Below are 13,179 nucleotides of genomic sequence, written 5' to 3' on the forward strand. Positions count from 1 at the left end.
AAACTATTTAGTTTATACTATTCCATTTTGCTTTCTTTGATCAAGTATCAGTTATCACCTTACCTGATTTTCGTGAGCCACTAATGAAATTGAAGATATAAAGTTGTTCATTGATAAGACTAAGAATTTTGATTTGGAATTTAGAAAACGGAATCATGGGCAGTGAAGATGAGATGATACTTTTGTTGGTGCCGATGCTGTAACAACGTGGGGAAATGGGAAGAAGATGAGGGTATTTTCGGTGGCTACATGCCACGTGTTTGTTTCTTATCCACCTGCACAAAACCGGTGACTCAACTAACTAGTTTTTGATGGAAAAAGTAACGAGAGGAGGTTTCACTAATTTTATTTCTATAGGGGAGGTAATGCAAATTATGATCTTCGTCGGGGGAGGTAATTTTTTGTCTTAAGATAAGTGCATATCGTATAAACAATCAATTTAGTTATGATTGTTGATCAATAAGAGTGTTATCTTATTATCTCAAATATGATATTGGCTATAGTTGAATGGTGTGTTTTGTTTAATTGGTTGTACCAACTCAATTCCAATGTATTTATTTGCGGTTTAGAAGTACTTGAGAACATTGTTGTGTACTTGATATTTTCTTCACAAATTTGAAATGTTATGTGGGATGCAATATTTCCAATGGCTCGACTATTAAGAGTTGGTATTTTCAAAAGATACGTTGTAAATAAAATCCATGTGTTCCAAATTTTGTGGAAGAACTCACAAAAGATGATATGAGTCAGAAAATTTCCATTTCTCTACTTCATCCATGATACTGACGAACCAGTATATATTGGAATATGACAACAAGAGAACTAACTTTAGTAATCTATTCAACCTAAAGTAATTGGTTGACATGTGTAGTGAGATTCTCTTGGCCTACTGAGATAAAGAAATTTCTCAAATTAAGCTAAATGTAGCAAAATTGAAAATGGAAAGAACCTCGAAGTAATAAGGGTTAGACGTAATGACTCATATAAAGCATGTGAAAAGGGACATATATATCATGAGACAAAGATGTATTTTTTCCCACTAGTAATGACACCAAAAGTACAGGTATCAGCTGAATATGGGATGAAGCTAAGATGTAATTCTAAAAGAAAGAGTTGAAAATGCACCTGGTCATAGGTGTTGACATGTACAATGTAATGTGTGTATGATAGACACATTTTTGTGATGATATAATCTCAATTGTATATATTGTTAGTGCTCGATTTTGTATTTATTATGGCTTTTTGTGTCTTTGTAGGTATTTTTGGAGAAATAAGCTTTTGCGGGAAAATTGGCTCGAAAAGTGGTATTTGCGCTCGTGGGAGAAAATCACTAAAGACACCTCTTATTTGGATAAGGGACACTCAATTACTAAGGGGCGCCCACTTGTTATTTACAACCAGGACACCCCAAGTGTTATAGACACCCGACAGTTGGTTAAGGGGCACTCATCCTCTTTGTTTGAAATCTAAATTTTGGCGGGAAATCAAGTGCAGACACTGACAGATTTGGACTTGAGGTTTGGAGCTGTTGTAGAGAGATTCAATCGCCGAGTTGGATTTATTAGGCCTGTTAATACTAAACAGGTCCAGTATAAGCCATTACTTCGACTAAATTTGGATAGATATCGGGTGGAAGCAAAACAAGGAAGTAAAGTTACTCGGGTTGTTCGAGTTATTTTTGGGAAGATTTTGTTGGAGAATTTCAAGAGATTTAGATGGAGTTTTTGTCGCAGTTCGATTGGGAATATCCTGTTATGTTAAAACAGCATATGTACTTGTCTCAGATTCGAAAAAAGAAAGGAAGAAATGTCACTTGGAAGAAAACAAAGGTGGAGAATATCACAGGTTATTCGGCGTATCTTAGGAAGTTATCTGGTGGATTTGGAGAATATCTTCCCTTGGAGATTTAATTCTATCATTAAAAGAGTCGATACCAACTCAGTTGACGCATAAAAAAAAGAATAAAAAGGGAAGAAATCCCGGAACTTGCGGTGGAGGAGAAAGATTTTCTCGAGACATTGTGGCTGCTGTGTATAAATAGGAGGATAGAAGACCTAAACAAGGAAAGAGGGAGTTGGGAGTTCAATTGGGAGGCTACAGAGGTGAAGGAAAGCAGTGCACAGAATTATTGTTGCTGCTGTAGTTAATAAGAACACGAAGAACATTGGAAGAACAGAAACGGTCGCAATTCTGCTGCAGCATAAGACTATCGTTTTTCTACAGTCATAAAACGTTGTAACAGTGGCGTCTGTAACACCCTTACAGCGTTGCAAATCTATGTGTTAAGCAATTTCTTCAATAAAACACCTTTTTGAGCTATGGATTATTATTTTGTGCGTGTTTTTGATATGAGAAGCTAAACCCCAATATTGGGACAACGGAGGAAGCTATATTTCATGCATGTGGTAATTATATTTAATTCTTTTATGACTACTTGCACTATTATCATCGTTTTATGATTTTTCTTAATTGATTGTGATGTCGTATGATGAGGTATGCTTGGTCTAAGTTCTTTTGATGCGTCATGCTAGTGATTTACTGTCAATCTTTTAAAAATCTACCTTGGCAAAGAATTAGAGTCAATATTGTTTGAGCTATAATTATTTGGAATAAATATATGAATCTCATGAATGAGTTTATGGTGGAATCTCGAGTCTCAATACCTCTCGTTATTGTGACAAACTTTTGTATATATATTTTTCTATTTTTAAGTCTGAAATCAATCTCAACAAGTTCGAGAAACGAACACTTTACTTACCACTACAAAATTACATCAATTTTAGGCGCCGCTGCCGGGGATTTGTATTTAGATTTGTTTTAGGTTTATTTTTATTTTTATTTTTATTATTTTTTTGTTCTTTTTTACGCGTTTTGGTATTTTTCGATTCTTTTTAGATTTGGAACGAAGCTACAAGGAAAGAAAGATTGCTATAAAAGGAAAGCATCGCCAAAGAAGGAAAGAAAACAGGAATCCGAAAGGAGTGAAGAAGAAGATTTTGTATATAGTTATTTTGTTTATTTTTAGAAACTTTAAATAGGATTTTATTTTCGTAATTTTTCTTTTCCTTTTTGGACATTTTTATTTTTGGACTGGACATTATTATTATTTTGAAACCCTAAGGAAGGGTTAAAAATTAAATATAAACTGTTTGCAGGGAAGGACGACAGTTACGATACTGTCTCGGCCCCTCTGGTTCGTACACTGACATTGGAGTCGGTGTCCTGAGTCGACTTCAACGGTTCATTGCCCGTCTGGTACGGGAGGTAAGACTCTATCCACCCACGAATCCCCTGTCAGCGGGTTTTATTTTGTGTGACAACTCACACTCCTGCAGTAGAATGTCGAACTGGTATTACAATAGCCAATACAACGAATATCCGACTGATTTTCAAAATGGACGTTACTACTTTGACCATAGTGTGAATAGTGGTTGGGAACATCATACTTTTGAAGATTATGGTACATACCATGGTGAGCCCAATTACTATCCACATACGCACCGGTCATATGAGCAAAATTCTTATATTTCTCCTTTAGAAGAGTCTCTCAGGAAATTAGAAGAGTCTACACGTAGCATAGCTGAGATGAATAACTTAGTTTATGACGAAAGAAACTTTCTTTAGAGGAATCCCTCAAGATGGTAGCTGAGACGAACGAAAGAATTGCTCGAAATAATCTTAATTTTCAATACAGTGTCTCCAATAATACCCTTGAAAATGAGGATAGTTATTTGCATAATTAAGATGACGAGGATATAATTGGTAACACTACTTGTTGTTTAGATGAGGTTCAACCATTTTCATGTTATTATAATGATTATATGAGGATAGTGTTGATGAAGAATTTGAAATAAATAGGCATAGTGATCAGGAATTTGCTACTCCAACTGAGCTTAATAATAATATTATTTCTAGTTCAAATACAAATAATTTTAATAATTATTCACCTATTCAAAAGGACGAGGATTTGACTAGAGATACCCCCGTTTTAGACGATGTAGTATTTCCTTTTGATTACAAAGCTAATAATGGTTTAGAGGAACGAGTATATTTTGAGTCTAGCGATTTATAAACAATAGACTTAGAAAAAGAAAATGAACTCGTCAAGATGAGTGAGGATGTACCTGACTTAGAAGAATCAATTGACCATTTTCCTGAATTAGATGACCTTGAAATTAGGGAAGTTGTGACTAGTCTTTCTAGAGACACACAAAACTCTAAGTTTGGGGCTCATTATCATTCTCCTTGTGCCTTACCTTTAGCTCTTACAGAGATCCCTCACTTGGGACTTGACATATGTGCCTCAACCATTTTACAAGATTATCTTCATACACGTTTTCCTGAACCTAGTGATGTCCACAAGAAATTTCAGTTATTAGAAACCCATCCTCTGGTTGATGTGGTTTACCCAGGCTATGATACCCAGATTGACTTTGTTTTCCCACCAAATATTTTTCTTCCAAATGTGGGAATGTTTGATTTTCAAATGTGTCGAATATTAAGTCTTTAGACTAAACCTTATTACTTTAGGAGATTAGGATCGACATACTTGTTTGAGGAAGATCACCACTCTCATTGTGGTCAGCTGTGTAAGTCAAATATGATTGACTTAGAGGATCCTCAATTATTCAGGTTATTATTATGTGCTTCTAAGTTTTTATTTGAGTTTTTCCAGACTCTAGAACCTGAACATTTGGATCTAACCTATGAGGAAACGCAACCCATGAAAATATTTTATTTGGACCCAGTTATAGATCCTGAACCTGAACCACAACTAGATGTAGTTGTCTTAAACAGGAAACTAGACAAGGGTGTGCTTTATTTGTTCATTTTCTTGGCATGTTGCACATTCCTTTTACTTGTGATAGCTCTATTTGGTTTTGATAACCCACAGATATTTCGGCTATTACTTTATGATTCTATGAGGTGACTAATTCTTTCTTAGTCTGATTGAAGACGTTAAACTTAGCACTTCTTGGGAGGTAACCATTCTCATGCAACACGGTAATATCTTTCCTTATCTCTTTTTTTTCAAATGGTAACAGTTTCTCCTTGTTCATGCTTTTAATTTGATCTTTAGAACATTGAGGACAATGTTAGATTTAAGTTTGGGGGTATCGGAGAAACTTTTTGGTTGCATAATTAAATTCCAGAGCCTATAAATTTATGCCTATTAAGGATGGCACTAATAAATCTAAGTGGATGGAAGCATTTTGGTTGTAGGGGTTGAGGAACCAATCTGACTAGATGGAAACATCTAAAGAGTCTATTCATAAAAGCACAGAGCTCAGGTGTTAGAAATAACATGATAGTTTCACCATATCTCGTTGAGTCCTTTTCACTTCTGTTTTTTTTTTTTTTTTTTTAAACTATGTTTCTCTAAGTGATTAGGTGAAGCTCACGATTCAAGTTGTTACTAATGCTAGGGTGAATTAGAGTGATTGAGATACAAAAAAAAAATAGAAGAAGAAAAAGAGACCAGACCATTAGACCAACTGGAATAAATTCAATAAAGACGACCACTGGAACCCTTGTATATGCCAGTTGTGTTGACCTAGAGTTAGGATTATCGATCACTGGTTCCCTTTTATATGCCAGTGTGTTGCTATTAGTCAGACTAGTATCTCAGTCCATTAGGATAGGTTAATTTTAACAGAGGCCTTCAGACGGATATGAGAAACACCGTTCACCTAGTAAACATCAAAACCATCTATGTTTTTCTATATCCATCTTCTTGATCTATCCATGTGATTAGTTTTGACTCCGGATATTGATGTCCATAGTGCGACTATCTGAGTAGAGCTCTGTCACTTTATATGAATTTTAGTATGCTTGAGTGCAAACTCGTGTACAACAATTGTAATTTCGCATCAGGGTACTTCCTCCTGTAGTCAATAAGTAGGCCAACCAAGGAGATTCTTTAGTGCCTTCCAAGGTTCTGTGTAGATAGCTAGGATCTGAAGTATAAAGGTTTTGTGGGTATGCCTCTGGTAAGCCCTCCGGAGACAACACTCCTCCACTAGGGACACCTAGGGGTTTAAAGGCTTATTGCATACGCTAAATGCAATCGACGATGCCTGCGACAGTGAGTTGGGATTTTATTTTCTAGATTTGATTTTCTCGAGGACTAGCAAATAATAAGTTTGGGGGTATTGATAAACACATTTTTGTGTCTGATATAATCTCAATTGTATATATTGTTAGTGCTCGATTTTGTATTTATTATGGCTTTTTGTGTCGTTGTAGGTATTTTTGGAGAAATAAGCTTTTGCGGGAAAATTGGCTCGAAAAGTGGTATTTGCGCTCGTGGGAGAAAATCACTAAAGGCATCCCTTATTTGGATAAGGGGCACTCAATTACTAAGGGGCACCCACTTGTTATTTACAACCAGGACACCCCAAGTGTTAAAGACACCTGACAGTTGGTTAAGGGGCACTCATCCTCTTTGTTTGTAATCTAAATTTTGGCGGGAAATCAAGTGCAGACACTGACAGATTTGGACTTGAGGTTTGGAGCTGTTGTAGAGAGATTCAATCACCGAGTTGGATTTATTTAGGCCTGTTAATGCTAAACAGGTCCAGTATAAGCCATTACTTCGACTAAATTTGGATAGATATCGGGTGGAAGCAAAACAGGGAAGTAAAGTTACTCGGGTTGTTCGACTTATTTTTGGGAAGATTTTGTTGGAGAATTTCGAGAGATCTAGATGGAGTTTTTGTCGCAGTTCGATTGGGAATATCTTGTTAGGTTAAAACAGCATAGGTACTTGTCTCGGATTCGAAAAAAGAAAGGAAGAAATGTCACTTGGAAGAAAACAAAGGTGGAGAATATCACGGGTTATTCGGCGTATCTTAGGAAGTTATCTGGTGGATTTGGAGAATATCTTCCCTTGGAGATTTAATTCTATCATTAAAAGAGTCGATACCAACTCAGTTGACACATAAAAAAAAAGAATAAAAAGGGAAGAAATCCCGGAACTTGCGGTGGAGGAGAAAGATTTTCTCGGGACATTGTGTCTGCTGTGTATAAATAGGAGGATAGAAGACCTAAACAAGGAAAGAGGGAGTTGGGAGGTCAATTGGGAGGCCACAGAGGTGAAGGAAAGCAGTGCAGAGAATTATTTCTGCTGCCGCAGTTAATAAGAACACAAAGAACATTGGACGAACAGAAACAGTCGCAATTCTGCTGCAGCATAAGACTATCGTTTTTCTACAGTCATAAAACGTTGTAACAGTGGCTTCTGTAACACCCTTACAACGTTGCAAATCTATGTGTTAAGAAATTTCTTCAATAAAACACCTTTTTGAGCTATGGATTATTATTTTGTGCGTGTTTTTGATATGAGAAGCTAAACCCCAACACTGGGACAACGGAGGAAGCTATATTTCATGCATGTGGTAATTATATTTAATTCTTTTATGACTACTTGCACTATTATCATCGTTTTATGATTTTTCTTAATTGATTGTGATGTCGTATGATGATGTATGCTTGGTCTAAGTGCTTTTGATGCGTCATGCTAGTGATTTACTGTCAATCTTTTAAAAATATACCTTGGCAAAGAATTAGAGTCAATATTGTTTGAGCTATAATTAATTGGAATAAATATATGAATCGCATGAATGAGTTTATGGTGGAATCCCGAGTCTCAATATCTCTCATTATTGTGACAAACTTTTGTATATATATTTTTATATTTTTAAGTCTGAAATCAATCTCAACAAGTCCGAGAAACGAACACTTTACTTACCACTACAAAATTACATCAGTGTATCATAGTAGCAAGCAATTTTCACATCAACTTTAATGGCAACAAGAACTTTTCCTGGCCAAATGTCTGCACTTATGGAGTGAAACCACGAGACATAAATTCTCTAAAGCATTTGAGATATATCTGGATGAAACGTAACATATATTTTCTCTAAAGTAATTGAGTTGAATCCGATTTTTTTTTACGTAATAAGGCTACACCACTTAATAAATTTCTCAAGACTCAATGTCTAAGCTCTGTATGTACTAAGGGCTAATCACACCAAAGGGTGTTCATGCATAAACTATTACCTAACCTTGTGTAAACTTACAGTGAGAATGAAGTTGATTGCATCTATAAACTATTTCTAATGAATGTGGAAGGAAGCATATCCTTAGAAAATTAATATGTCAATCTAGTGAATTGTAAATCACTGAATTTGAATTCAAATTAACCCCAACAACGAACTGATTGGGATTGATTCATAAAAACTTTGAGGCCGTGGATCCATAAAGGAAGTTGGAGAGACCACTAGGTTCGATCAATACTCATCTAGAAAGGAAGTAGGCGAGTAAGGCACAACTTATTTACATCATCATAAAAAGTTTGTCTCTGATATGTCTATGAATCAAACTGGAGGACGCTCCGAAGTTTAATGATTCCAGAGAACAATGACATCCCAAGTGGATTATGAGAACATGCACGAGTCAATGGAAAGGTCATGCGAGAATATTGATGATTAATTTCATATACACTTTCTTAAGTAAATAGATCAAGATGAGATCGAACCAAGCTATCTGTTGCTTAATTTCAATGAAGATCATATTTGGCCTATATAATCCAGGTAGATTTTGGTTCTTTGACAAATATACAGGTATTTGGTGTGGTAGTGCTAACCAACCAAGTGTAAATCCTATTGGACATACATTATTAATTTGTCACATAGCATAATGAGAAGAAAGCAGTCTTAAAGTATAAAGACTCGCCTTGTGGCGCGAGGTTTCTCACAAAGCCCTGGAATTGTTCTCTTGTATTGTAATGAACGTTATAGCGTTCTGCTATTTAGTTATCTTTGTAATTTCAAAATGACTTGAAATGAAGCATATGTATGTGGTTGTTACGTATCACTGAAAGAATCAAGAGATAGCAGATATTAACAAAAGTACTTGATAAACTTTTGTTTCCCAAATCAAGTGACTCTAAACCACAGAGTGCGTTTACAGTTAGATAAAACGCTCACTTATAAATTGAAGCAATCAGGCGGATGTGGTATACCAGTCTAAGTGACTATTTGATTTGGAGGGGATAGACAATTAAGGTATTTTTCCTTGCATATTCATAAGAAAGTTCCTGATTTGGAATTGTATCTATCTATGTCGATGGTACAAACATGATGGGTACTCTTGATGCAATAAGAGACCTTAAATGCTATTTGAAATTCAAATTTGAGATGAAAAGTTTTGGGAAAGCTCGACCAAATACTGATCTTGTGGTATATTATTCCACCAGTTTGCATATGTCTAAAGTTGTCAGGAAATTTAATAAAGACATGTGCAGCATCCCCAAAGCTAGCAGCTGACTAATCCAAGAGATTAACTAAATAAAGAGGCACTAATAATCTAAATCATATACTTAAACATCGTATTAAGAAATATGTTATAAAACTTAACCCAAAAGATACTCCCGCCATGAATTATATATATACAAGAACTCCTCTCAAATGATACATATACAATAGTCGTTTGGTTTACAAATAGAATATACAACATAATAACATAGCAGAAGTTAACTAATAACAGACTCAATTCCTCGAAGCTTTCATTGCGCAACTCTGATCTGTCTCTGAAACTGAAAGTGAGAATGGTTGAGCACATCATCCCTAAAAGGGGTGCCCAGTAGAAATAACATTTAACTTTCAAGTAATCATTGGTATGATTTGTATACAATACATGTTTTCCTAAACATTAAAAGACCCAAACCACTGAAATAAACAATCATTGTATATGGACCTAAACTCCTTCGTTAGTTTCTGCGGTGACATTTCCACACCCGATAACTTTCTGTGGTGACATTTACACACCGTAATACTGATGGCCGTTACCACCTGGATAGTCTGTGGGTGAATGTACACACCCGTAATATTGATGCCAATTCCACACCGAATAAAGAACAAAAATAAAATAACGAAGGAGCGTATCCAATATACCATAGTTGGAAATTCTCATTTCCCAAAGACAATCATAAAGACAAAAAAAGCATTACATTTCCTTTCCATGCCTTGGAAAGATCAAAAGAGATAACAAAAATTTCGGAATTTAAAACTAAACAATGCAAGGAAAACACAATCAGACAATGCATGAATTTGTTAAACAAAGACTTTTATAAAAGAAATAACAACAATGGTTACAAAAGAGTTAAAGTATTCCCACCTCTTTTGATGACAAGCCACGCCTACCTCGAGATCCACGATCCACTGGTTCAATCCTTTGAATCAATCGTTGTTAATATAGACTAACTGTTAATTACACAAGAAGTCTAAGTATTTATCCAAAAGGATCACACAAGGCTCATACGAGTCTATCTAATGGTTCCAAGCCCATTTATGACTTTACACCTTTTTATTATCAATCTTTAACATTTCCAGGGTTTACTAATTTAATTGGATTGACTCTATATTCCATTAGCCAAGTCTTATGAATATCTACAACTTTGTAGAAGGAACCAAAGGCTAATTCAGACCACAAGAGGTCTGAAACATAAAAGTAGGAATTCTAATCCTAAGTCCAAATCCACTAAATAAGACCATTACACAAGGCCTGGTCCACTAGGGTCAATTAACAGTCCAGCTAACGGTCAACGGGGTTAACTAACGGTAGGCGCCGGTCAAAGACCAAGTCAACCGTCAACTGAGTCAAATCGGTCAAGGTATACTGAGTCAAGTCAGGTCAGGTCACTGAGTTAACTCAGCCAAATATACTAAATCAGTTATACAGATTGAGTCAGCTAGACTAACTCAGTTAAACAGATTGAGTCAGATTGAGTCAGATTGAGTCAGATTGACTAATAAGTCTAAATCTCAAGAACAGAAGTTCATACAGTTTCATTATAAAATTCATTCAAAAACAATTCAATAACTCAATACAACTATAATTTAAGCCTACCTGCAATTGCAGTTCCAAGCTTTTATAGAAAACACTAACAGCAACTCTAAAATCACCACCACTTCAGTTTATTTGCAACTCAATACATTTAACTATAACTGTGAATCCTCATCAGCTATCTATTGCATATACTCATTCATATAACTCCCACAGCTGCAATACTAACTCAACCTTCAATTGTAACTAATCTAACACCAAGACAATACAACCATCTCTTTGCATTTTCTTAAACCAGACACACACATAACCATCACAACACATACTCATATCTAACACAATCCTCATCTGCACCCATTACAGTTCACCTCCAGACCAAATCATCAGCACTACCAATTCAACCATCCTCAACTGCCACCCCCTGTTATGCACACATCAAAGCCAACACAACAACTAAATAATAACCACAGTATCATAGTTCATTAACACCATTATCTTATTCAATTAATCACAAACAAAACAACTCTATGTATACCCACATACATTCATTTCAGCTCAATCTACACAACCAGATTAATTTGATTCCATATCAACCAAATTCTTAGCTTCATAAACATTCATAAATACTCTACAATGAATATGAATAATTCTTCCAAGTCATTTAGGTGAAACAATTAACTCAAGTTAACCTTGTTGAAGCAATTGAAATCAAATTCCTCTTCACCTTGCTTCAATTCAATTCATCCATCATCAGTTCTAAACCAAACTTTAATTCAACTTCCGAATATTCTTTTCTCTAATTCAACTTAGAACATCAACCAAAACTTCAAATCTAACAAACCCATCCTTTCATTTTCTTCTTAACCTTCAATTACATCTTCTTTACGGCAGTTGATACTCAAGAACCCTAATTTCACGATTTGAGAAGAACATGAAAAACCCTAATTCAAATTTCTTAATCAATCTTCACGGCTAGCATAACCCTGCTTCACTCAATACTCTAATTTATGTAAAACCCATCTCCAATTAATCTTCCAAAGCTTCAAATTCATCTTCTACAGCCTCTCTGAATTTTTTTCAAACCCTAACTCACTGATTCTACATAGAAACAACTTCATATCACTCACTTAAACATAAACCCATTCGACCTTCACCCACTAACAACACGAAATCATTATCATCACCTTTATACATACCTAATTTCAAATCCAGAAAACCCTACTTTCTGATTTCTCGATTCATCTTCCTCCTAAACTCAAACAACCACCACACCACTACTATCAACTACTCCGTGATCTTCTCCAGCTCCTCCCGATCACACAACCTCCTCTTAATCTCACAATCACTCGCAGAAGAAAAGAATAGAGAAAGAGAAAAGAGAAGAGAAAAGAAGAAAGAAGAAAAGAAAAGAAAAGAGAATGAAAGAAGAAGAAGAAGAAAAGAAGACACGAAAACATCTTGTCTACTTGGTCTTGATAAGGCCGACCCAAAATACTAAAGGCACTCGAGCAAAAGATAAGGGCAGGAAAGGCGGTTTGTCTAAAGAATGACTAATCTTCCCTTCATACTCATTCGATAATATCTTCTTTGTCAGGTATCCAAATGACACGTTCGAGTAGTCCATCCTGCGTAACTTTTCAAGATCTATCGAGCTGTACTAACTTCGTATCTAGATCGGTGTTAGATTAATTTCTATTTATTAACGTTCGTGTCAAACTAATCGAGTTATTAATGGCCAAATCGTCTCTTGACTAGTCTAGTAGCGTTGACGAGCTTGAGGGTCCTTACACTCTCCCCACCTTGTATCATTTTCGTCCTCGAAAATCAAACCACCCTTCTGGTCTTCAAGAATACCCACCTTAAAGAATAATCTTATCACTTGTCTAAATCCAAACAATAAGAAAGAAAATACAAACCTATATGGCTTTCTACAACTATCATCTAAAATTTGTAGCTCCATGTTCAACTACTCTGATTAAAGTTCTATCAAATAAGGAAGTCTAATTTTTCGTAAACTAATTTCTATTAATAAGATAATTGTTACTAATTTTAAGGAAGAATCCTACGAATCTTTCTAAGTGAAATTATATCTACGGTTTCTAAAATAATTATACTAAACTTCTATGATCCGTCATCTTTGAATGCAGTTGCCCTGTCAAGGTTGGCCAATCCCAACAATGCCTTCCTACGAACAGAGAAAACACAACCTTCACTATTCCCCAGTGCTGGACTAACTAAATGCAAATTTATTACGATTAATTAGTCTCTAAACTTTTATCATTTAAGCAATCTAATCATCAATTTTTTTTTTTTTTTTTTTTTTTTTCCTTT

This window comes from Papaver somniferum, chromosome 1 (genome assembly GCF_003573695.1).
Source record: "Papaver somniferum cultivar HN1 chromosome 1, ASM357369v1, whole genome shotgun sequence".
Taxonomy (NCBI): Eukaryota; Viridiplantae; Streptophyta; class Magnoliopsida; order Ranunculales; family Papaveraceae; genus Papaver; species Papaver somniferum.